Below are 25,946 nucleotides of genomic sequence, written 5' to 3' on the forward strand. Positions count from 1 at the left end.
AACATGTATATTATAAGCCCAACCCCACATTTGACTCTCCAGTAAATTGAGCAGGAGACTACCTACTTGGACAACTGAATAGAGATCAAACTAGCAACATTTATGATTAATATTGCTTCTGTGTTCAATAGTGAGAGCCTCAAAATATGTTTTCATGAAAGAGGATATAACAATATCTTGAAAACATTTTCTCTAAAATCACTATAGTACAAATAGCAGGAGCTGAAAGTTTAGGTTTTAATAGTGTTTAGGAGAGTCAAATGTGTATAGTTTATGTATAAATACATATATACATATATAGTGTATGGTCAAATGATAGAAAAGGCCACACTGAAATAATTATGCTTCAGGAATTCAGTATAAAGAGGGAATGCTAAATGGCAAATATATATATATATATATATATATATATGTGTGTGTGTGTGTGTGTGTGTGTGTGTGTGTGTGTGTATATGTAGTGTACTGGGCTAACAAGTTAAAGGTACTGATGAGGGCAGAGAGTACATTCAGAGGGAGTAAAATATCAGAAAGGTTATAGGCAAGGAGACAACAATATGTAATGGGGAAGCCCATAGTAGAGGATTCAAAGGTAAAGCGATGCTTACTAATGATAACAGTGAAGGTACATCTAGTGACATATGGTCATAAGATTGTATAGTGCAGGAAATTGATTTATGAAGGTGAGATGTCTTGCAGGTTGCCAATAGAGACACTGAAGTTACCAAGAAAAAGGAAGTGATGAGACAGAGAGCTACTGAAGCCATTTAGAAAGATAAATTTGATTTCCAGTGCTGGGGGGTTGGGGACATCAGCAGAAAAGACCATATAGAAAAGGGTGATAAAAATTCCAAATAAAAAGCAAAAAAAGATGGAAGAAATTCATTAATTTGAACATAGCATTAGGGAGGAAGACAAAAACTAATTATATCAGTGAGAGAAAGGGAGAATAGAAGAAAGTGAGATTTTCCCCAAAGAAAAGAATAGTATAATTTAAGCAGAATAGTTGAGTTTTGGTTTTTTGCTGTTGTTGTCATTTTGCAATATCAAGGAACCTAAGTTTCTATGAATGAAACAATAGAATCAAGTAAATGGGGGGAAAGATTAAAGAGGGAGGAAAGAAAAAAATGAAGAATGCCTTAGGCTGAAAAAAAAAAAACAAATTGTATATATGGTCATGGCAATAGTAGCCAGCGAGACTATTTGAAATTCAGAGGTCATAGAAATAAGATCTCACTTTTCATGAAACTTGAAATGCTAAAGATATTCCAGAATAGAAATAGATCAGCACAGACAGAAAAATGGTGTGACATATGAAATACTAGAGAATACATTACACAGACATATATATATATATATATATATATAGAGAGAGAGAGAGAGAGAGAGAGAGAGAGAGAGAGAGGAAGTAAATACCCTATCCAAAAATATGTATATAAATAAAAGCAATAAGAAGTTATGCCTATTTAGGCATGTGCAACAGACAAAGTTGAGGCTATCCTCCACATTTTTTGAGCCTTTGGCCCAAAATTGTCGCACTTTCTCCAACCTACTAGAGGACTTATCTTTATTGGTTATTTACAAATCATATACTTCTATGTTTCAGCCTTTTTAAAATCATCTTTGACTCTTTCTTTCCTTATTATTTAGCTTTACACAGAATTAATATCATCTCCCTAAGTGGACTATAATATGTTTAAGTAAAAGGAATGTGTTTTATTCTCCACCACCCCCCAAAGCAATTAGCATGGTCCCTTACACACCAGAAACACTTGATGAATATCTTTTGATTTCATTTTAGATATGTAGAGTAGGGCAAAGAAAAGCTTATCTATTTTTCCCTACTCCCCTTTTCTCCAGCTGTTTATGCTATCCTTATACCTAATCTCTCTTCCTACAATTTCATTCTATTCTCTTTTTTTTACTGTTAAAGAAGATGCAAATTAATCAACAGTTCTCCAAATACCTAAAGCCTATTTCAAAATTTAACTCTATATTTTCTCTTCTCCTTTCTAAAGAATCTCAGATCCCTAAACTTCCATAAAATTATGTAATGTAATTGGTCAGGAGACATAGTTTTGAACCCTAGCTCCAAAACCAATAAGAACTACCATATTGGAAAAGCTCAAAAAACAGATCTTCCAATTAATAAGTGTACACCTACCTGTCCTTGATAATTATTATCATCACTTGGTCCAGATGATTTCCATTTAAGTACAGAATGATCTGATAGAGGTGAGTTGTAAGCTATTATTTGTGGTATCTGAAAGATTGTGAAGAATAGGAGAAGTACTTTAGGATTGGCAAAGATGGCAAAGCAACAGAGTCTATTAATTAAAGGGCAATAAGTTTCATTTTAATTCCTAGTAAAATTCTAAAATATGTTGTTCCAGAGATGGCTAATGAATGTAGAAAAGAAAACAGTAATCACAGAGGCAACATGGTTTCAACCAGAATAGGTCAAACTATGGGGGAAAAGACTAAAAAATGCTTGACAATTTTAAAAATAAAATTTAATTTAAAAATGAAATAAAAAAGAATAGTTATTCCAGACTAACAGTTTAGCATTTTTTATAATATTGCTAACCAGCCAAATCAGGAGAATGTTGTAGAAATAGGTTACTTGATTTTAGCAAAACATTTAATAAAAAATTTCATGTTCTTGTAGAAAAGATAGAGAGATGTAGACAGTTCAATAATACAATTAGATAAATACGGAATTGGGAATTTTTTGTCAACTTGTCTGGCCTCTCCATTAGTGTTCCCCAGAAACTTTTTTATGGGCTTTTAAACATTGTTTTAAATGATTTGGATAAAGATATAGAAGGAATACTTATCAAAATTTCAGATTAAACAAAGCTAAAGGTGATAATTAGTAGATAGGATAACAGTCAGAATCCAGTAAGATCTTAGCAAGCCAGACCTTTTGGATAAAACTAATAAGGGGAAATTTAATAGGGATCTATGTTAAGTCTTACATAGATTTTTTAAAATCACTCTGACAAGTAAAAGGTTGGAAAGGCTTAGTTAGGCAGCAGTTGGTCCAACTGACTCAATATGGATCAGAAATATAATGTGAAAGCCAAAAAAGCTGTTCCTGGGCTGCTTTAAAGACATAGTTGCCAAAAATAATGAGGTGAGTCTATTGAACTCTGCCTTCATCAGACCACATCTTAAGAATTGTTATTTGATTGTGTGTGCCTCACTCTAGGAAGGACATTGATAAACTCGTAAGTCCCCAGTGAATAACAACCAGATTGGTGAAGTGCTTGGAGTCCAAGTCATATGAGTATCCTTTGAAAGTACTAAGAATGTTTAGTCTGGAGAAAAGAAAATTCAATGGAGATATTATAACTGTCATCAAGTACTTGAGGGACCGTCGTCTGGAAAAGGTATTACATTTGTTCTGTAGGAGAAAGGAGCAATTTTTTAATGTTGTTCAGTTATAGCCAACACTTCATGACTCCATAGACCACAGCTTACCATGTCCTCCTCCACTATCTCCTGAATTCTGTCTAATCTCTTGTTCATTGCTTCCATGGCACTGTCCTTTTTTTCTCTTCCCTTTTTGCCATCTCCCAACATCAGGGGCTTTTATTAATAATCCTGACTTCTCATTATGTCGCCAAAGTATTTAAGCTTCAGATTCAGTATTTGAACAATGTGTAAACCTTTGTTGGTAAGATGATGTCTCTGCTTCTTAGTATACTCTCCAAATTTGCCAGTTTTCCTTCCCATGAGCTTCTTTTAACTTCATGACCAGTCACTGTCTACAGTGATCTTTGATCCCAAGAATAAAATCTGACACTGTTTCCATTTCTTCCCCCTCTATTTGCTAGTGATGGGAAAAGCTGACATGATTTTAGGTTGTTGGGGTTTTTTTATTTAAACTTCAAGCAAGCATTTAAACTCTTCTCTTCCACACCCATCAAAAGACTTCTTGACACTTCTTCATTCTGCCATGAGTATTGTCATCTGCATATATAAGATGATTGATATTTCTCTTAGCAACATTAATTCCAGCTTTTGATTTGTCCATATTGGCATTTTGCATAATACATTCTGAAAATAAGTTTAAAAAATATGATGTCTGGGAACAGCTAGGTAGCTCAGTGGATTGAGAGCCAAGCCTAGAGATGGGAGGTTCTGGATTCAAATGTAGAGTCAGATACTTCATAACTGTGTGACACTGGGCAAGTCACTTCACCCCCATCGCCTAGCCCTTCCCACTCTTCTTCCAGGAACCAATACACAGTATTGATTCTAAGATGTAAGGTAAGGGTTTAAAAAATAGGATGACAATGTACAGCCTTGTCATACTCCTTTCCCAATCTTAAACCAACAAGTTATTCCAGGTCCATCGTTACTTCTTGTTCCATATACAAGTCCTCAGGAGATAAGCAACATGATCTGGTACTCCAATCTCTTTGAGAAACTGCCATATTTTGTTGTGATTCATACAGTCATAGCTTTAGTGTATTCAATTCAGCAGAAATAAATGGGTTTTTTTTCTGGAACTCTCTTAATTTCTCCATAATCCAATAAGGGGTGACTTCCTTATTTTTAAAAATAAAGATTCATTTCATTAAAAAAGCATTTATTAATAGCAAACTTGTCAGATCTGTGCTTACAAAGGTTTCAGTGGCTTATTTTGATGGCTGTTTGGAAAATAGACTTAAAGGGAATGAAACAGGAAGCAGAGACTCCAATTAGGAGACTAATCTAGAAAAGAGGCTATAAGGGCCTCAACTAATATGCTAACCATGTGAATAGATAGAAAGGGATCAGTGTAAGAGATATTTTGAAGGTAAAATCGACAAGTCTAGACAAATGATTGAGTATGGAGGATGAGTGACAGCAAAGAACTGAGAATGATTCCTAATTGGCAAGATATGAGTGTCTGGAAGGATGGTAGTACATTTTGACAAAAAAAAGAAAGTTTAAAGGAAGGTTAGATTTACCAGTGGAAGATAAGGAGAGAATAATCATCACATTTATACTATCACTTATTTTTAGGAAAGAATTTTGTAAACTTTCAGTTGCGCTATAAATATGTTATTAGTTCCTTTTTTCATATCTTTTATCTGATTTCATTATTCCTTCCTGACTTTTATTTTCCTTTTTTTAATTGTAAAACTGAAAACAGGATACAGTACCCTAGTAATGGTCTTGGCTGTGTAACTAGATTCATCTGTAAAGCATTGTTATTTTTGGCCACACTTACATCTTCTTGAAGCACTTCAGTACATCTGTTTCTCGAGCTCCAATTTACTTCTTCATGCCATACAGTAGGATACACAGGCAGCTGCAATATTGAGAATTCAAGTGGGACAGCAGCAAGCAGGGTGGTCAGAAGAAATGATGCAAGATGTACTATAATCCAAATTCAAATGATCCAGCAGAGAGTTGTGGACAGCTCAGAAACAGTAGCAAACAGAAGAGACAGTGCTAAGAAGTAAAATGACACATTTTAAGCAGAAGTAGAGTCTGAGTGATCTCCAACTACAGGTCTACTAGTACCTCAAACAAACCAGAATTGATTTTGTGCACAGGAAACACATAAAAAGGACATGGATTTATTTTCCAGGAATGTTTACAAAACAGATAATGATGTAATAGAGTTGGCCACAGCATCTTTAGGGAAGGGAATAAGCATTTATTAACTACCTATTACACCTAGATATTATGCTAAGTGCTTTATAAATATAATCTCATCTAATTTTTAGAAACAAAAAGCGAGATAGACATGTAGTTTATATGCACATGATATATTTTCATGTACATCTAAACTTTATGTACATTCTTATATATTCAAAGTATGTCTAAAGGGATATATAAGAGCTAAAAGAAGAAATAAAGTAGCATTATTCTTCCCATGAGTTTCAAAATCAGATATGCCAGTGGCTCCATGATCTCAGTGATATGAATATTCCTTTCAGTAATGCAGATAGTAACCCATTCATGCCTTCTCATCCTATTTAACTCTGGCTAAGTCCTCTAATTTCACTACAGGAGAACCACTCATTGTGCCTTGATGCCTTCCTCATATTTTTTTTAACATCTCGAGCATACCAGTGGAGCTCACAGGCTCATATTCTGTTATCCTTCCAACTTGCTACTTTAGCAACCCATCTATTTCAAGCAAATACATCTTTGATAATGCTATCTTTTATGATCAACACAAAGTCCTACCTTCAAGCCTCATCATAATGACAAATTAAGTTCTTAAATACTATGCCAGAGGAACATGAGCTTTGGCAGATTCTATCCTCCTGGAAAGGTTCTAAATTCAATACCAGAAAATAAAAAAAAAAGCAAAACAAAAAGCTACCTTTGCTTTCTGAGGATTATCTGAGCTAACAGTAGATAGACTCAATCATGAGACAGGTCATTTGGTGATGAATTATTTGATTCTGATAACTCCATGAATCAAAGAGTGATGAAATCTTTAAAAATCTTCACTTACACACTTCAAAAGTATGTATGTCTAAAGTTAATCTCAGACACAGTGTTTCAAATAGCCCCTTTAAAGATGTATTCTTGGAGGTTGCTTTCCTTTTCCTTTTTCTTTTCTCTTAAGAAAAACTATGACCAACAGATTTTATGCATATATACATATATATTCCCTATTGGGATTCGAACTTTTAAACATTTCACTTTGTAAACTTGAACATGGTAAGTATACTTTAAATTGTTTTAAATGAGTTGAGTTAATTAATGACAATTAAGACCATTTTCTTATAAAGATGAGAATCTACAAGTCACATCATTGAGTGTTCGGGGGTGAAGGAAAGAAAGTAACAGACAAGAAGAGAAATGGAAAGGAAGATGAATGGGAAAAGAAATAAAATTCGCCTACTTCAAAAATTTTCCTCAGTCTAGCCCATAGCTCCAGAGACAAAGTAAAATGCAGTGGAGGTAAGGAAAAGTTGTCAATTGTGTTCTTTGCTCATGGACTTACATCCTGTAGCTTGACAGTTTAGATTCTTAATATCCCTTGTTAATACCAGGCATATTAGCATTTGGGAAGTATGATTGTTGTATTAATATTGTACTACCAGACACATGATCAGAGCTCTTGATGTTAAAGGGACAGTCCTAGGCACTAGCAAAGCAGATAGATGTTATAGGACTCATGTGGGGAGTCGCTATACCTCCCATTCTGGGTCTCTATACCTGGCACCCAACATGGGGCTAGTTCAGTCAGTAGAGCATGAGACTCTTAATCTCAGGGTCATGGGTTCATGCCCCACGTTGGGCGCCAGGTATAGAGACCCAGAATGGGAGATATAGCGACCCCCCCATGTGAGTCCTATAACATCTATCTGTGGAATAACCTGAGGTGGAAAGAGGGGGCTAAGGAGATGGGAGAATAATAATGACTCAAAGACAGAAGTAGAAACACATGGGGAGTAACTAGAACTCCGAGGAAGTAGTAGGAACAAGAGGACAGGTGAGGAGTATCACCCCCTTGATACTCCTATAGACAATAGTCTGAACAACAATGGGAAGCTTTGGGGAGCAACTGAAATTCTAGAAAAGGTGGGAGTCAACTCCTTGGTGCCTCCTATCGCAATAGGAGGTACTGGGGTCGCTAGGAAAGAGATCCAGAGAAGCAAGAGTGGTAAGAGAGGAAGGTAAGGGAGAGAGGAGAGAGAGGCAGTGAAGGCCGAAGGGCGAAGGGCGAAGGGCAAAGGGCAAAAGGCGAAGGGAGGAGTCTGCGCTTGTCCCCTGGTATTTATTGAGGGTCTTAGGAAGGTATAGGTATCATGACATGGGTTTTTACATTGGTACAATTGACAATGACAAGATCATAGAGGTGGAGTTTAATCCATCCTGAGCTTTTGTAAATGAAATCAGAGCCAGCAATGCCCTGATTCAAACTGCGCTATGTTAATGACCTTGCTCCCAGCAGAGGCAGCATCCACGCCCAGCCCAAGAATTTGCTTGTCCTTTGCTAGTGCCTAGGACTGTCCCTTTAACATCAAGAGCTCTGACCATGAGTCTGGTAGTACAATATTAATACAACAATCATATTTCCCAAATGCTAATATGCCTGGTATGTTACATCCCTAAACTCTCTTTCAAAAAAAATTACCTGCATAAGTGCTTTAATCTTTCATTTCAATTTACTTGAATAAACAAAAGTGTAGAGTGGTAAACTATCAATGAAAAAGAATCCAGGGGAAAATTTATGTAGCTATTTGCTTGATCATTCCAATGTACTATGTCATCAGAAGAAAAAACTGTGATGGGGTTAGTAGGTGACTAAAATATTCAGATAGTGTATATTGTAAATCTAGATGATTAAATCAACTTCTTTACTTTCTTCAATTATCAGTAATTCAGACAAAGGTTTTGCATAATTTCATTGCTCTAGACCTGGAACTCATTTTCTGTCAAAAAAAAAAAGACCATGTTAGACAGGTATATTAGAGAAACACAACAGATTGTATTTGTGTGTGTGTGCATATATCTTTATCACCAGTGATTAAAGGTCTTATTTAACATCATAGATAATTACAGATGATTAACATAGTCTTTTTACTTGCTGCCATGCTCCAAACTCAGGTGGTAGTTTTAGAAAGCATGAGTTATCCAGGGGAAAGTGTATATATACATATATGCAAATGTACATCTGTATATACATAGGCATGGACAGGCAAAGTTTTTTTGGATAATAATGTATTTTGTTTAATAGATTCTATGGTGATCCTAGACTTGGTATAGTTATGACATTGGCTACATAACAATTCCTCATTATCGTAAGCAATTCCTTTTTCATTTGAACTCTACACTGGATATCCTCCATTAAAATTATGAACACTTTTGGCTAGCTCCTGGATCATTATTTTCTACCTCACTTGCTACCATAAGAATATTATGAATTATATGTGATAATTATGGTCTTATAATAAAATTATCTCTATTGCTGCATCTTTCAAGGATCCTTGAAACAAATATGTGTGATATGGTAGTCAAAAAAGATGTGCAACTTTAATCCATTAAAAGTGGAGAGATATTGTGTATCTAAAGACAATGCAAATTCAGGTGACTGTTATATATAGATTTCTTAGAGACTGCATTGAGAGACATTGAATGATCCAGGTAATAATAATACTTTACTCTGCCATGGTCAGACCACTTCTATTTTATTGTTTTTAGTTATGGAAGTTTCTTATTATGAAACGGGACCTTGAATGAGACCAAAGAAGAGTATAGAAACTGGATATTATGCTTTATGTGACTCAGCTACAGGAACTAGGATTATTTTGCTTAGAAAAGAGAAGACTTGGAAGAAGGAGGCATCATGATGACTGTTCTAAAGAATTTTTAAATCTATCATTTGGATAAGGAATTTGAATTACTCTTCTTGACCTAAGAGGATCAATGAGCAGAAGTTGCAGTAACCTCAATCCTGGAAGACTCACCCCAGTGGATGGACAGAGAAGTCAGTCATGTGTCTGACAGACTGCAGTGATGGTGCCACAAAAGCCAGACAGCATGCTGTATGAAAGCTGTTGGCAAATGGGAGGAGGGGTGAGTTTAGGTTTGAAAAGCCAGTTCGGTAAATTGAGTAACTCTTTTTGCTTCTGTACCTGTCTCTGGGCTAACTCTTTCTCTGAGCTCTTATCTCATCTTACCATCTCTGGGAAACATGGGCATGGAAGGGACTCACCTGGGCTGGAATCTGGGACCTGATCCTACTTAAGCTACAAAGTCTGGAAATCTCATTTCTCTCTTACTCTCTCTTTACTAATAATTGCTGATAAATTTGGTATAAAGCCCCCAATATTAATTTGTATTTATGACATTATTGAAGATCTTTAATTTGAGGCAATATGTCTACTAGTCAAGAACATTCCATGCATTGGTATGTATTAGAACAGATGAACATTTGTTGTATCCATTTGTTAAATAATGCTCCTATATATTGTTTGCTTAAGAGCAGCTAAGAGGAACTTGATTTACATCAGACATCATCAGTTCTTTTAATATTGAGTACCTCTAACAGAACTAAGCAATTTTTCTGGTTGAGACTACTAGGTCTAAGTTACAAGCAGAGATCATAAGAAGAAAAAAAGAAGCAAAAGAAAGTAAGATAAAGTAAGGGAAAGGGTGGGTTAAAGAGATAAGAAAAGGCAAGAGTGGGCACAAAATGACAAGGTACAAAAGAGAGTGGTGACTGTGAATGTTAAGGAAGAGACATATACAAAATATGCTGTGAGGACTGAAACAACTTTTGATAACTGAGATTTTAGGCATGAATGAAAATGATTAATAATAATAACAATAGCAACTAGTATCAATATCATGCCCAATATGTGCCAAGCACTGTGTTAAACTCTTTATAAATATTATCTCATTTGATCTGAACAACAATCCTGTGAGGTAGATGCTATTATTATCTTCATTTTACAGTGGAGGAAACTGAGGCAAACAGGCAAAATAAATTGCCCAAGGTCACATAGCTAGTGTCTGAGACCAGATTTGAAACCAAATCTTACTAACTCCAAATGTCTCAACATGTGAATATGTAGAGTGAATGAGAGTGAGAAGTAGAGGACAACATTAGGGTTACAAACCTAGGCAACTACAAGGACAGTTGTGCTTCAACAGTATTAGGAAAGTTTGGAAACAGGATGAGTTTTTGAGAAATGAACAAGCATTGTTTTGGACATGTTGTGTTAGAGATGCCAATAGCATATATAATTTAAAAGGCTCAATAGACCATTGGTGATATAGAACTGGAGTTCAGGAGATAGACTGAGGGAGGGGGGAAGAGAGACAGAGACAGAGACAGAGATATGGACAGACATTAGAGTCATAAGCATAGAGGTAGTAATTGAATCTATTGAAGCTGAAGAGGTCACCAAATGAGAGAATGTAGAGAAAAATGAGATGAGAATGTAGGATAAAACAATGGGGTAAACCCACAGTTAGTGAGTATGGCGTAGATAATGAAATGAGTGAAAGAAAGAAGGAAGAAGCAGGTAGGAAGAAAACAAAGAGAGAGTAGAGTCATGAAAACCCAAAGAAGAAAGAAGGAAGCTTTTGCAAGAGAAGGTGGTCAATAGTGTCAAGAACTATGAGGAGTGAGAAGAGGCCATTATATTTAGCAATTAAGATGAGGCTAACAGTCAAACAGCAGAAGGTTTAGAAGAGAGTGAGAACAGGGAAAGTGGATGCACTGAGTATAAGTGAGGTTTTCAAGGAGTTTGACTGAGAAAAGGAGAGATATATGAGATAACAACCAACAGGAATGGTGGACTGTAGAAAGGGATATTTTTTAAGGATGGGAAAAACTTGAGTATGTTTGTAGATAGTAAGGAAGAAAACAATAGACAGAGAAATAGTCAAGGAAAGGGGAAGAAGGGGAAAAGGAGAGTGAAACAAAGGAAGGGAAGGAGATTGATGCAGAGAGAGAAGGATGCAGGGAGGTAGGGAAGGAGAGAGAGAGAGAGAGAGAGAGAGAGAGAGAGAGAGAGAGAGAGAGAGGAAGGAAGGGAGAGGAAGAGAGGGAGAGGAGAAAAGAGAAGAGAAAGAGGAAGGAAGAAGATGATAGCAAAAGCAATAGTGGAGCAATTTACTGGAGATGGAGAGTAAGAACTGAGTATATACTTAGAGGCATTGGTATGCTTGTTTAACTAACTGGAGGCATATTATGTGTGTACATGACATTTTATGTTTAATCTTCATTGTTAACATTTTTGTCCATCCCTTTCTTAAGTCAAAACAATATATCAAGGCCTGATTTGTAACTTTTACTTATTTTGGAGGTGTAAATGCTCACACTGAACATGTAGCATTTGGTTCTCAGGAGCCCCTATGAGTTAGCTCCAACATATCTCTGCCATTAGAGGTGGTAAGCAGAAGGGCCATCTCTTTCTCTGAGGTTAGAGTAAAAGAAGAATGTATGGGATAATACCAAAGGCTTTCAAAATAATGTGGATTGTTTGTCAGATAAAAATCAGGAGTCTGATAAGAAGAAAAGGAGAAGAGGGAGTTGAATAGATTGAGAAGCTACAAGGTTAGGATGTTTAAGGGAAGGGTAATATGGCAAAGTACAACCAGGGATTTCCCATGTGATCTTAGGTACATCATTTGATTTCTCATTCTTTGTTTTCTCATCAGTAAAATGAAAATAATAAATGGGAAAGGTATATTGCTAGGATATCAGCCAAGACCAATAGATGATCGTTGAGCTCTTCTGAAGATAAATGGCATAAACAAAGATTTCTTAATGTTGTTGAAAATCAAATTGGTATTAGCCAGGATGAAAAATTAAAAGAATGGATTTTAATTGAAATAGGGAGAATGAGTGGGTGAATAAAAGTTAATTCCAACTGCCTATGCCCCATAATGCAAGAACAAGGGCCATCTGATGAAGTTAAAAGGCAACAAATTTAAAACGGATAAAAGGAAATACTTTTTAAATGCGTATAATCAACCTATGGAATTCATGGCCGCAGGATGTTATTGAGGCAAATAGTCTTGCAAGATTCAAAAAAGGATTAGAAATTTATATGAATAGGAATAACATTGGCAGTTATACTAACTAGGTTAAAAAGTTACAAGGTATATCAATCCCCATGCTTCAGGGCACAACTGATCACCAGCTGGGGTTAGGAAGGAATTTCCCCCCCTATGGTATAGCAATGCATAATTGACCAGGTGCATTATGGTTTTTATTTTTGCCTGCCTCTATAACATTAGGCATATACCATTGCCAAAGGCAAGTTACCAAAGTAGATGGCCCAATGATCTCTTCACAGAGGATTTCTGTGTTCTTATTCCACAATTCTGAGTATAAAATATATTATAGATATAAATTTTGCTGGTCTGAGACTTTTTAAAGCTTCCATTTTGTAGTTTAAATGATGTAATTTTATCACATTAAATTGTACCCTTACTATGATGTTAGCAACTCTTAGAGAGGCAGCATGGTGTCATAGAATGAACTTGGAATCAGGAGACCTGGGTTCTTGTTCCAGTTCCATCATTTACTAGGTGGGAAATCTCTTTGCATCTTGATTTCCCCATCTATAAAATGGGGTGGGGGGTTGTCCCATATTCTTCATAGAATATGATAACCAAATATAGAACCAAATATGATAAGCAAATATAGAACACTGATTGTTGCTCTTTTACTGTAAAAGGACCAAAATGACATGACTGGGTGATGATGTCTTTTGATTTGTGAATAAATTGGATTTAAGTTGGACAGAGCTGCACAAAGCCTCACCCTCTCTTCTAGGTTCATCAAAATCCAGTGGCAAAACAAAAATCTAGATGACTGATGATAGCTCAGGTTGCAATAGATTATATTGGTTTCTTCAATCTCTAACCAAGCCAAAAGTGCTCCACAGCACCTGCTTCTGCTGCCTTGATAGTTTTTGGAAAGCATTGTTCTCATCCATCCCTTCCACTGGGAGAAGTTTTTATATTCCTGGAGTAGACAGCCCCTTACCTTACTAACAAGTTTGAGGCCCATTAGTTACCCTCAATCTAATTTAGCCCATCTGCTGAGATGGTTTACCAGGGTGTGGCCACTGCACATGCCAAAGTTTCTTGGAACCACAGGTAAGAGTTGGGTGGCAAGTGGATACCAAAAGAGGGAAGCAGCTCTGAAAAGGGCTTGGCAAACCCTCACACCAGAGGTACTAATCTTCTCATAACACCCCAAAAACCTCATAAAAACCTAAATGATCAATATTCATTAAGTACCCACTACATTCTGACCACTAAATGCAAATGTAAGATCTTCTGCTTTCTAGGAATTTATACTACTAGGATAAAGTGAAGATTATATATTACAGTCAAGTTACCAATACATATTGATGAAGAGCATTTCCACATTGGGTAATGGAAAGAGCATTAGACTGATAATCATGAAATCTAGCTCTGATATTCACTAATTGCGTGACCTTGGGCAAGTCACCTAGTAACTTCTGCCTCAGTTCCTATAAAATGAGTAGATAGGATTTAATGATCGCTGATTTTCCCTCAATTCTGAGTTATTTAAGATGAGACAACAGCCAACTTAAGATGGTCCTTTCTCTTTGAGTTAGTACCATAGTCATTCCTTACATTGGGAAAAATTATTATTTAGATCAGAGAATACAATATGTACCCTTTGCTGAATATTCCTTTAAAAAGAAGACACAAAGTATCATATATGTTTCATTGAGTTTCCCACCATAGATATTCTATGTGCACTAATTGAATACATTTACTTAATTTCAAAATATATCTACTTTCCTTTAATCTTGGAGTCAATCATTTTGTCTAGTTAATAATATAATAGACATTAGTATAATGACTTAAAGTTTGCTCACTGCTTTATACAAACTAGGTCATTTAAGTCTCACAACAATGTTATGGGATAAGTTTGGCAGGTATTATTATCCCCATATCATACATGAGGAAACTAAGATTTAGCAATATTAAATGGCTCTCCCAAAGTTAGACATATTAAATGTTAGATTCAGGATTTGACTCCAGGTCTTTCTTTGTCATGCCGACCCTCATTTGTTTTACTGTGCTTACTATTTAACTAGGTTTTTGATTATGATAGTCTTGGTCCAGAAGGGAGAAGTTATTGGTGGGTGGCATCAACAGGGATTCTTTCCATTCCTTCAATATCATCTGATTTCTCTCCAAATGGTTCTTTCTAGCCTTGCATTTAATCAAAGGTTCTCAATATCTAACAAATAGTCCCCAAGAAACTTCACAGCTTCCAGTCTAAGTATGTGTAGGATTGATATCAGTCACAAAAAGAAATGAGCAGTTTCATCTCTTTCATCCAGCTGATCATCGATCACATAATGGTAAACAATTCACCCTCCCACAATTGTGGGGTAAAACAAGGCATACAGGACAAGTCCCAGAGGAAACTAGAATCGGAAGGGGTTTAAATACAGCTGTTTTAAAAGATGGAGTAATATAAAGTGGCATCACTCATATCTGACCACAAAGGAGGGCAAATCTAATGAGCCCTATCACATGAGCTTTGAAGGGGATAATCACAGCAGGAACCGTTGGTTTGGGAAACTTTAAAACACCTACAAAATACCTGACTTTGTAGGAAGGAAAAAACACGCATTTTAGCTTTCAAAATAAATGTAGATATCAAGCTTGACAAAGTACAGGGTTGACAACAAAGAAAGGAAATTTTATGTCCCATAGGAACTGAATGAAAGCTTTCTTTAACTTCTTTGTATCCCTGTACTTAACACAAAGTAGGCAATTAATAAATGTATGTTGGTTGATTGTCTTTCCTTGCCATTATTTAATTCACTAAGTATATGTTAAACATTAGCTCTCACTTGGCCCTTGGAAAACAAAGGCAAAATGAATTCGTCCCTATCCTCAAGGAGTTTACATTCTATAGATGGATCTAACAGATAAACACATATAAAAATATTTTTTAAACAACAACAAAATATTTATAGAATGGAAATGTATGGCCAGTTTAGTCTACAGAAAGACAACCTGATAATTACAATCATTTTTCAGGACAACAGTAACATTTTCTCAACAAAATATAGAGAAACAAATATAGCAATATAGCTTTGAGAACCTAATAACCTGTCAGGGGGTGGGGTGAGAATTCATTATTACTCTCTCCCAGACGCACACACAAATACAAACAAACAAACAAAAACAATGCATACATAATGGGGAAAATGCATTGCATCACCATTTTTGATAATTATCAATTTTGTAGTCATACAATTTTAAAACTGGAAGTCAGCAAGCATATATTAAGAACTTATGTTTCAGGCACTATGCTAAGTACTAGGAATACATATATGAGAAAATAAATCATCCTAGAAATTAAGGAGCTTATATTCTAATAGAAATAGCTGGTGATATGGTAGGATTTCTGTCCTGGAATAAGGAAAAAAGCTAGGCTCAAATCTGGCCACAAACACTGACTAGCTACATGACTCTGGGTGGATCACAACTTCTATTTGCTTCAATCTCTCAGCTGTAAAATAAGGATAATAACAGCATCTACTTTGTAGATTTATTACAAGAATAAAATGATACAATATTTGTAAGAAGACCTTTAGCACAGTACATGGCATATAGTGGACAACATTTAAATGTTTATACTATTCTCCTAATGAAAAAAAGGTAATTATCTGATTGAGGTGGGGGGAAAGGAGGTACAACTCAGGGCCACATTGGAAAGATTGGAGAGTCAAGAGTAGAGCCAGAAGAGGATCTATTGTTCCTCCTTCCTTTTGACAGGACTGATGACATGAGAGAGTGATGCTTTGATATATGCTTGAACTGGAATTGAGGTAGAATTGCATAGGCATCAACCTCTCTCTTGCAGATTCAACAAAGTCCAGTGGCAAGACAAAAGCAAGATGACTAATAATGGACTTGGATGCAATGGATGACCTTGACTTCTTCAATGAGTGGCCAAGCTCTAAGCATTCAACAGTCTATAGTACCTGCTTCAGTGACCTTCCTGACAATTGGAACAAAATGCTTTCATCCATCTATTTTACTTGGGGAGATATTCATATCCTTGGGGTAGACATCCTCCTAACTCACCAGTGAGTTTGAGGTTGATCTGTTATACTCGACCTGGATTAGTCTGTCTCCCAAGATGGATTTACCAGAGTGCAGCCACTAGGAAAATGCTACAGCTTCTTGGAGCTACAAGTAAGATTAGGTGAAAAGTGAACACCAAAGGGAAATGGCAGCACTGAAAATGGCTTGGCAAGTCCTTGCACCAGAGGTACTAGTCCTCCCTGAACACTCCTTACAACTCAAGGAGTAAAGGAATGATCATGGCTGAACTGAGTACTTCATTAAAAGGGAGGTTCTAGGAGAACCTCACCAATTGAAGGAGGGCACCACAGAGGCAGAGTATAAGAAGTTGGATGAGATATGGTTGAGAAGTCTGGAAACTCAGCAACTCAAACTCAGCAAGAAGTAGGAGAAGTGAAGGAATAAACTGGAAGGGGACTTAGAGATCATCTGTCCCAATTCTTTAATTTTATAGTTGAAGAAACTGAGTCCAGAATGGTTAGTGACTTATAATATCACATAACTAGTAGTTAGTGGAAAAACCGGAATGAGAGCCCCTCAGGGCTCCTGAATCCCAGTTCATTGCACTTTCCACTATATTATGCTGCCTTTCAAAAAGGGCTCTCACAATAAGACAACATGTAATCAATCCCTAGTGACTTTCTATTCAAGTGCTGACCAATCAATCAGTCAACAAGCATTTCTTAAGCACCTATTATATCTCAGGCAGCTGTGTCCCCAGTACCTAACTTAACTACAAATCAGAAAGCTTATGATCTATCAAGAAAGAAAATATATAGACATCTTTAATATATACACTATCTACATGACTATAAGTGAGGAAAGGCATTAGCAATTGTGTAATTTAAAAATGCCTGATGTTGGATCTGGGTTTTAAAACTCAGAATTTTGAGAATTTAGGTGAGAGGCAGTTCATTCCAGGCATGAGGAACAAATGGTAAGTGGAATATCATTCATGAAAAACAGAAAAAAATTCAGGTTAGCTGGAAAATAAAGTGTGTGTGAAGCTAAGAAATAAATGAATGCATGAAGACATCAACCAGAAAACAAAGCAATCCACCTCAATGATGAGCAGAGACCCAATAGTGAATTACTGGAGGTTATGGACAAAATTTCCATAGGATGGGCCAACTTGAATGGGTGGTAACCTGCATCACTGAAAGTATACCCAAACTAGTGAGATCAAAGATCCATTTAAGTATTAGGATGAGCTATTTCAATAACGGTAAAAGAATACTATATCTGCTTTAAGATTTTAAAATATTTCATTTACAAGTTTTAAATATCTCTTAAAGATGCATGGAACAGTCCATTTATCCATCCCTTCATCTTCACATATATGTAATACATTGAACCTAAATAAGAATCTATTCAACTCTGAAAATAGAAGAAAGTTCTATAACTTCATGTGGTAGTATATTCTAATATTCAACAACTGCCATTTTTAAAATTTTTCCTCATAGGATAGGTGCTGCACATGTGATTTCATAGTTATGAAGAACTCTCTCATGTGGAATTTCCTCTTTTCTGATACAAGTAAACATCTCCCTTGAAACTTACAAAAAGTTAACTAGAGCACTAAGTTAAGTGACTTACCTGGGTACAGCAGTCTATGTCAGTCAGGATTTGAACCCAGGTCTTTCTGTCTTCGAGGCCAGTTCTGTATCTACTAAACCCTAATTGACTCTCCTCCCTTGTATTTGGCCTAAACTGTTTGGACCACAATTTAAGGTTATTTTATCTTGTTCTGAATCGTGGAAAGGAGGGGGGAAGAGTTCATCAAACTTCATCATAAAATACTTTCAATCTTAAAATCCATACTTAAGTCTCTTCTCTGTCTTCTTTTCTCTAGGTTAAATATGATCATTTCCTTTGCCTTTCCTGGATGTTGCTTTCCAAATCTTAATTTGTTTTAGTGACTTCCCTAAAACCTCTTTTCAATTTCTTTTTAGTGATGGACTCCAGAATAGAGCACAGTCAGTTGGAATCTTGTCAAACTGCTTTTAAGGACAGAAACCTCAGGAAGGACTTTGTGTGTGTGTGTGTGTGTGTGTGTGTGTGTGTGTGTGTGTGTGTGTGTGTGAACATGGATCATTGTTTTATAGATATAGGACAGTTTGTATAAACAATGTTCTCTCCTGTATAACCTCTTCTCAGTTGATTTTATTGGTGCAATTGGCTTAATTGATTAGAATTTGCCTGATCATTACAGTAGTATTAAATAAAGAGTGCAGATCATATTTTGGCCCTTTCTATATTTTTAAAGCCACATGCTTTACTTGTCAGAAGTCCAAGATATGACTATTGCTACAAGGATGGATAATTTGGTCAAATATTGAATAATAATTGTCATAGACAGGTATGCCTATAACACCAGCCCCTACAAAGAGTGAAGTTGGGGATCTCTTGAGCTAGGGAGTTCTGAGTTTCATTAGCTTATGTCAATTAGGCATCCACACCAAGTTTGGCATGATAAGCTCCTGAGAATAGAGGTAGGCATGGGGCAGAGACTGCCTAAAAAGAAGTGATCCAGTCCAGGTGAGAAATTAAGTAGATTAAAGCTCTCATGCTGCTCCACATAAGACAGATCAGTGAGTAGCCTCTGGGTTAAAAGGAAAGACCAAGTTTTAAAACAATTGGCATGAGGCATTGTTCTAAGTCTCCTCCCCATGCCTGGAGAATGTTAGCTAAATCTTGAAAGCAAAAATTTGTTTTTTCTTCTATCTGGTTCCCCAATGTCTAGTATGTACTTTGCACATAAAATATGCTTAATAACTGTTTTTCACTTGAATATAATTAAATAATGCACTAGACAACAGAGAAAGCACTTTATTCTGAATTTGGGTCAGAAAACAAACTTCACAGTAACCAGTGTAGCAACATATTGAGTCCAAAAGGTAAAGAAGGGAATAGGAAAAAATTGCTTTATTCCCAACTGATGGAAGTGATAAACGATAGCTATGAATTTTTCCTAGGAATTTTTAAAATTTAAATGCAATACCAGGGGCATAAATATTTGTAACACAATTTCAAAAAAAAAAAAAAAAGAAATGAGTGATAATAGAATTAAAACTACTGTGTAAAATAGCTGAATTGGACTATCTTCAGTAGCTTCCCTATTGCATCATTCCTTTTAAGAGACATGATTTGTTTAACAGCACTTTAAGAACTTCTCATGTGAAATGGACTGATTTATGATAGGGCTGATTAAAGCAATGGTATCTTAAGCAATAATGATTTAAATTGTAGACGTTCACTTGTATGCATTATTCTGATTTGGTCTCCATTTTTCCCCACATTTTTATTCACTAAGTAAAGGGATAGAGGTAGGTGATGTAATTTTGAAAAGTCCCTGGATAAATATAATATTGGAAAGGAATGTATAGACAGATGGAATGATGTACTCTTTTTATTATGTGAATGTATTGTATTTTAATGTGCTCTGACAAACTCTTAAACAACTCCCTGGTGAGCTTCTTCCTAGTGTCATTAGGATTATTTAGTGTTTCAAATCCTGCTCTAATTCCCTCTGGATCAACACTAAGATAGTAGTGATAGCATGTACATTACTGATTTAAAACAGGACAGTTCCTTTATTTCTTCTGTCTTTTTTCTAAAAACATTAGAAACATAACGATTGAAATATTCATTAACTCATTTACTTGAGAGCATTAGCAATAGCCAAGAAGACCCCTGAAGCAGTACCCAATTATATTATACTTCCCAACACCAACAACCAACCTTTGTGATCCTTGTCATGCTGCCTCAGTGGCAAACAAAGAGTTAATAGCTCACATTGCTGATGAAGGGGAGATGCATACCAGAAGGTTACAATCTTTGCAGCCACATACAATTACAATTCAACACATCCCCTACACTAACTTCAATAATTGGCAAAGTATTTCATATTCCTCCATATGTGAGTGATGATTGATCTGAAGTTTTAAGAAGTAAAGAAGAAAGTGAATCTTAACTTTTAAGTACAATCCTAGTAGTGTTTTTTTTTAATTAACCTATCAAGCACTGTTATATTTTTTGTTTATAAAGGCTACCTTACAGATGAGTTATTTCATCTATCTATGTCCTACTTTAAGTCCTGATTATAATTCCAAAATAATTCCTGTGAATAACAAAGACTATGTAAGAGATATAGCTATTAAAAGTCTGCAAAGTCAATTGAAATGGAAAATTCCAATAGAGCTCCATTAGGGTTTTTCTCCATCAAATCAACATTATAGACTTCTTGTGCATTTCTTAATTAGACATTGATATTAACTGGACTGTTGCATGATTTAAATCTAGCTCTTAATCTCAGCTATTCTATGCTGCTATAGTTTTATGACAGCCAACCAGTAAATGCTTTATGCATTAATCTATCTGGAAAGCCACCTTAATATTTTTTTGTCTTTTTTTAGAGGAATGAAAGCCCCAAGAAGTAAATGAAAGCTTTTGGATTCAGCCATTAGTAATTTTCTACTTAGTATTTGAAAAATTGCTTATTTTAATTGCTTTGCAGAGGAAAGGCAGATCAAAGCTAAGATTCTTTCCTTCCAAACTTTGTAATTATTTCTCTCCAATTCATATTTGAAATGCCTTGAAAGTATTTTCATTGAAATGTAGATTTTTTTCTCTTTATTTCAAATATATTTTTACTCCCTAACACCTCCCTTCTCTTGCCCTTTATGGCAATAGTACCTGAAAGTATGAAACTGAAATCTGGCAGACTATTGCCACCCTGTGTAAGGTATACAAACAGGACAGGACTGCTATTGTGACCATCCTAAAGACAATAAGTTCAAAGGTCTTGAGAAAAGCATTTGATTAAAAAAAAATGCAGCCTAGAAATAGGAATTGCAAGGGGTCTAATTTTATTCTTTGCAAAAGATCCCAGTCCAACAACTAACCTACACATTCTCTGTTTTTCATTATTATCCATTTCATTACATGACAAACTCAGATATTCCATCCTAATAACTATTAAGTGATAATACAATTTTGTTTTCTTGGACTTCCTTTTACTAGGAAAAAAAGATAACTATAGTATGAGATGGGATAAGACACAAAATAAATCCTGACAAGTCATCTCAACTAAAATCACCTGTCTTTGGAAAGTCACTTAGCCTCTATGAGTCTCAGGTTCCTCTTAGAAACGAATGGGGTAAAATTTGAATTTTAAAATCCCTTCCAACTCTAAATCAATCATTCTATAAAATGAAAGGCATATGATAGCTCGGTGATCAAAAGTAAATCATTTAATTTCTACCCATGTCATGAAATTTAAAGTCACTTAATAGTATCTATAAGTAACTGAAAATGGATTTGAATATGTAAACTTTACTAGATTACCAGAATGTTAAATCTAGTAGGAACCAGGGCAATCCTTTAGTCAGATTCCTTAATTTTATGGGTGAAAAACTTGAATCCAGAAAGATCAAGTGACTTGCCTAAGATTAAACAGCTAATTAGTGGCAGAGCTAGACTCCAACCCACCTTTGATCCTCTATGACTTTCCTCCACAGCAAACATTAATTTCTTTGTTTCTAATATCTACATATAACATTCTGGTTTTAGGCAAAATTACAGATGACAACCTATTTGTGAGTTGGCAAATAAGTCCTAAAGAGTTGACTGGGGCACTGAGAGGTTAGTTGATATTGAGGTACATAAAAAGTGTCATAGCTGGAATTTGAACAAAAGCCTTTATGACTTCAAATCTAAAACCAGATCCACAATGTCATGATGCCTCTAGTCACTAGAAAATTATAGAATTATTATATAATAGGCAAATTGCACAGACCAATAAAACAAGAATCATAATGCTGACAAAGAATCATAGATTTAGAGTTAGAAGGGAACTTAGAAGCCTGTAAGTTCAAATTCTCCATTTTCCTGATGAAAAAAAAACTAAGACATGATGAAGTTAAGTAACTTGTTCAGACAGGTAATATCAGTATTTGAGTCAGATTTTTATTCAACATCTTCCTAAAACCAACCCTGGGCACTCTTTTACTGCACCATTTTAGAAACTTAGGATGTAGGTAAATCTAAATAATATATGTTCCTCTCTCTGCCTCTGTCTCTGTGTCTCTCTCCATCCATCTGTCCATCTGTCTACCTAAGGGAACCTGTATTTAGTATTAATGTTAATATCTTCATGTTATTTGTGGGAGAGAAATAGAGAGAGGGGGGAAAGAGGGAAGGAGAGAGCAACTACAAAGTAATAGTAGTATGGTGGAAAAAATCTTGGTCAGAAAGACCTGATTTTGAGACATTACCACTTAATAACTATCACTTTGAGCAAGCCATTTAACTTCTCTGAGGCTCAGTTTGTTTTATCTTCAAAATGATCATAATCATGCACTTCCAATCTCAAAAGGGTCATTGGGGAGAAAACTGTAAAATTGTATATACATAATTTTGTGTGATATATAAAATTATATAAATGTATACATGTATGTATATATAAACATATAGTAAGCAGGTAATGAAAATAGGAACTGAAGCTTTTAAGTATTTTCAAAGGGATTACAAACCACACATTTAATACCATCAGCTGAAAACTGATAGCATTCAATGAAAAATAACCCCTTTATTCACACACCCCTCATCTATTTCTTTCCTGAGTCTCCTTAAATCATTATGGCTGAATGTACAGTGGCCACTTATGTTCTAATATCCTTGGTTATTAACACTAAATTTAAAACTTTATCCTGCTCTTTTTATGACGAGGCCCTTTCTCTTCCTTAAGAAGCCTGATATCTCTCTGCCTAGGATTCTCAATGGCTCACCATATTGGTACCAAACCTAGTATGGACATCCAATAAGTTTAGTGCACTGCAATATATCACACTCAGACTCAGGCAATCCACCAGGATGGCTAATGGGTATAAACCATAATTCCCAGCCCCTATTTTCATAAATATGGATGAGCAAAGGACCTCCAGTGATTTGACAAAAGTCACCTTGTTACCTATGCTCTTTCATGCCCCTTTCCAACTAATTCAATCACTGGAGTCAACCTTTATATAAAGCACATAAAAATATTCCCTCTTATGTTATATCTCACTGGTATAATTTCAAAACTTTCAAATGAAATTATAATTTTCAAGTGAGAAAATGATTTGTGCATCCTGTTAAAATCACAAAAGGGATTCACTGACTTTAAAAATATTCAAATCATAAGAAAATAGAGTCACTTATATTTTGTGGAAACCCAACTTCCATAAAAAATGAAGTGTTAAGTTAGTGATTGTTTTTTATCTCACTCATGTCATCAAATAAGTAATAGTTCAAAATAGAGTTTAACTTGCTTCAAAAGCTCTTTCAAAAAATCCTTAATTTCCATCTTAGAATCAATACTGTATATTGGTTCCAGTGCAAAAGGCAATGGTACTTAAATAACTTTCCAGAGTCACGTAGCTAGGAAGTATCTAAGACCAGAACTTCCCATCTCTAAGCTTGGCTTTCAATCCATTGAAAGCCAAGCTTAGAGATGGGAAGTATTGGCTCCAAGGCAAAAGAGTGGTAAGGGCTAGGCAATTGGGGGTCAAGTGGCTTGTCCAGGGTCAGACAGCTGGGAAGTGTCTGAGGCCAGATTTGAACCTAGGACCTCCCGTCTCTAGGCCTGGCTCTCAATCCACTGAGCTACCCAGCTGCCCCCAGGAAGCACTCTTTCAATGAGAAATATGTATAATTAACAGATTGATTTAGAACACATCATATTGATTTTGTTCATGTATTTTCTTAATGTAAATAAAAATGTTCAGCCATGAGTTTTCTCTCATGATCCTTATTTGTTTTGTATACATCCATACAAGATATAAAATGTGAAGAGACACATGAGTCAATAAGACTAAGTTTACATGCCTCATGAGAGAGTGGAAAAAATGGATAGACACAGCTAAACAGTACAAGGATGGAAAACCACCTGGAATCCAATATAAGGATATCAGCCTGTGAACTTTGTTCAAACCCATCTAGATGTCTATGGAATTTCTCTGTGTTTAAAAGACTTTGCTGACTCTGTTTCTGCTATTCTTCTTTGGATCTCTTCACTAAAAGCCCTGGACTGACTATGCCTATGATTCCAAGAGATCACCTTCTTGCCTTCTCATTGATGATGTAGAACTGAATGGTATTGTCAGAAACATAAAAGGTAAAGATTTAATGCTGATAACCAGTCTATAAGTGGCTACTGCACTTTCAGCATAGATTATTTGAGAGGACCTAGGAGAGAGAAAGAGAGAGAGGGAAGGAAGACAGGAAGAAAAAAAGAAGAAAACAAAGGAATGAAGGAAAGAAGAAAACAAAGGAAGGAATGAAAGAAAAAGGAGAAAATGAATCATAGCAGAAGTCAAGGTTATTATAGATCCAGAAGATTTAAAAGAGAATAATAATCATAATAAAATAATAATAGCTAAAATGTATATAGCATTTTAAGGTTATAAAATATCTCAAAAATATTATCTCATTTTATAGCTGCCCATGCTGAATATATCTTAAGAAAAAAGGCCACTTTGGAGAACTGATTTTACTACTACTGGTTAGTATTTCCCAAGCCAAACCATATTGCAAAGTGGTAACATCCATTTCCTTCTATAGTGCCTAAAATTATATAGGTATGTTATAGATTGATAAATATACATATACGTATATCTCATATATGTGATATATGTGTTATGAATGTCAGTTGATTTTCCTTTACTATTCAGACCATGACAAGGAACCCAATCTCACCTTGAAATTTGGATACCTTCTGTACTTCAACTTCCTTTATGTACAGTTTTCCCTTCTCTCTCCCTTTTCTCCTTTCCTTTGATAAAGAAGCTATACAGTTGGGAAAACATTAATTGCTCTTCGATAGGATGAGCTAACATAATAAAAATGACAATCCTACCTAAATTAATTTACTTATTCAATGCCACACCAATCAAACTACCAAGAAACTTTTTATTGAATTAGAAAAAATTATAACAAAGTTCATTTGGAAGGACAAAAGATTAAGAACAGCAAGGGAAATAATGAAAAAAATGTGAAGGATGGGGGCCTAGCAGTACCAGATCTTAAACTGTACTATAAAGCAGTGGTCATCAAAACAATATGGTGCTGGCTAAGAGACAAAAGGGAGAATCAGTCAAATAGACTTGGGGTAAATGTCCTCAGCAAGATAGTATATGATAAACCCAAAGATCCCAGATTTTGGGACAAGAACCAACTGTTTGACAAAAACTGCTAGGAAAATTAAAAAGCATTATGGGAGATATTAGGTCTAGATCAACATCTCACACACTATAGCAAGATAAATTCAGAATGGGTAAGTGACTTAAATATAAAGAAAGAAACTATAAATAAATTAGGTGAAGATAGAATAGTATACC

At 35.5% G+C, this 25,946-nt stretch overlaps 1 long non-coding RNA gene across 5 annotated transcripts in view; it reads right to left on the reverse strand.

The window, feature by feature from the left end:
• The window catches only part of LOC130455776 (uncharacterized), a 121,974-nt gene that overhangs the window by 65,934 nt on the left and 30,094 nt on the right, over positions 1 to 25,946 (reverse strand). For all 5 annotated transcript variants that reach the window (XR_008913880.1, XR_008913879.1, XR_008913875.1 and 2 more), the window contains 2 exons: positions 5,222 to 5,445; positions 2,162 to 2,260 (listed from right to left, as the gene is read on the reverse strand). This is a non-coding gene — a long non-coding RNA (uncharacterized LOC130455776). The remainder of the gene's footprint in view (positions 1 to 2,161; positions 2,261 to 5,221; positions 5,446 to 25,946) is intronic.

The sequence above is a fragment of the Monodelphis domestica genome, chromosome 1, assembly GCF_027887165.1.
Source record: "Monodelphis domestica isolate mMonDom1 chromosome 1, mMonDom1.pri, whole genome shotgun sequence".
Classification (NCBI taxonomy): domain Eukaryota; kingdom Metazoa; phylum Chordata; class Mammalia; order Didelphimorphia; family Didelphidae; genus Monodelphis; species Monodelphis domestica.